Here is a 1,884-nt window from a genome sequence, read left to right on the forward strand (position 1 = left end):
AACGAAGTCACACGTGAACATAATCAATTCCAAAAAATGTAGACAGTCAGATAACCGCAATTGATTGTTCAATAGAGTTGAACGATGAAGACAATGTGATAGACGAAATCGAGGTGATTAAGTAGGGTGAAGTGTGCCAACTGGCCACACAACACACGAGTTCAGATCAAGTCCATTGAGACACCGAATATCAGGTGGTTATCTACATCAGTGGTGCGAATAAATGCTTCCGAAATACAATGCAGTGAACAAACGAACAAGCCAACGAGCCAATATGCAACAGAACGCACGAGTTCAGGGACTAGGACTGTAGTGAACAAAACACTGGTTGGGGACAATCGAATGTATTTAAGCAGAAATTACAGACTATCTCAGTAAATTCTGATAACCAAACAATGAACAGTCAATTTGCAAATTAACAACCAATTGTTTCAATCTTCTCTGTTTCTTCTCTAATTTCATTGCTCATGCATTTTCCAAACGATTGCGCTTCATTTCAGTTCTTTGCACATCGGTCTTCTGGCAAAATACATTCTATGTCTGACCAACACCATATACTACTTATATAGATATAAGTAGACCACACCACACTCGTCCCCCCTTTAAAGCATTCGACCATGCGGTGGTTCTGCTCGCCAAGCCGCAATCTTCTTCCACTGCAGTCTGTGCCAAACTCTCCGTCAGAATGTCGAATCTGCGGCGCGCTGACCTCCATAGCTCCGTCGACCTGCCGGGGCACCAACATCCGCATCCACCCGGCACCTGGGACGTTCAACACCCGTACTCCACCGGCCTGCTGAGCCATCTACATCCGATGTCCGCCCAGCAGCCGCACGTCCCACTGCTCCTCTCCGTCGACAGCACCCGCTACAGCCAACGCCGCCCCGCCAGAACACTCCACTCGACGCCACCACTCCGCACCAGACTGCCCCAACTAGCACCTCAACTCCAGACCCGCAGCGGCGTCCGCAGAACAGCACCCTTCCTCCTCCTGGTTGGCAGCGACACCAAATGTAGTGAACAGAACACTGGTTGGGGACAATCGAATGTATTTAAGCAAAAATTACAGACTATCTCAGTAAATTCTGATAACCAAACAATGAACAGTCAATTTGCAAATTAACAACCAATTGTTTCAATCTTCTCTGTTTCTTCTCTAATTTCATTGCTCATGCATTTTCCAAACGATTGCGCTTCATTTCAGTTCTTTGCACATCGGTCTTCTGGCAAAATACATTCTATGTCTGACCAACACCATATACTACTTATATAGATATAAGTAGACCACACCACACTCGTCCCCCCTTTAAAGCATTCGACCATGAGGTGGTTCTGCTCGCCAAGCCGCAATCTTCTTCCACTGCAGTCTGTGCCAAACTCTCCGTCAGAATGTCGAGTCTGCGGCGCGCTGACCTCCATAGCTCCGTCGACCTGCCGGGGCACCAACATCCGCATCCACCCGGCACCTGGGACGTTCAACACCCGTACTCCATCGGCCTGCTGAGCCATCTACATCCGATGTCCGCCCAGCAGCCGCACGTCCCACTGCTCCTCTCCGTCGACAGCACCCGCTACAGCCAACGCCGCCCCGCCAGAACACTCCACTCGACGCCACCACTCCGCACCAGACTGCCCCAACTAGCACCTCAACTCCAGACCCGCAGCGGCGTCCGCAGAACAGCACCCTTCCTCCTTCTGGTTGGCAGCGACACCAAATGTAGTGAACAAAACACTGGTTGGGGACAATCGAATGTATTTAAGCAAAAATTACAGACTATCTCAGTAAATTCTGATAACCAAACAATGAACAGTCAATTTGCAAATTAACAACCAATTGTTGGGATCCCCCGGGTACCGAGCTCGAATTCGCCCTATAGTGAGTCG

This window comes from Schistosoma mansoni, chromosome 2, assembly GCF_000237925.1.
Source record: "Schistosoma mansoni strain Puerto Rico chromosome 2, complete genome".
NCBI lineage: Eukaryota > Metazoa > Platyhelminthes > Trematoda > Strigeidida > Schistosomatidae > Schistosoma > Schistosoma mansoni.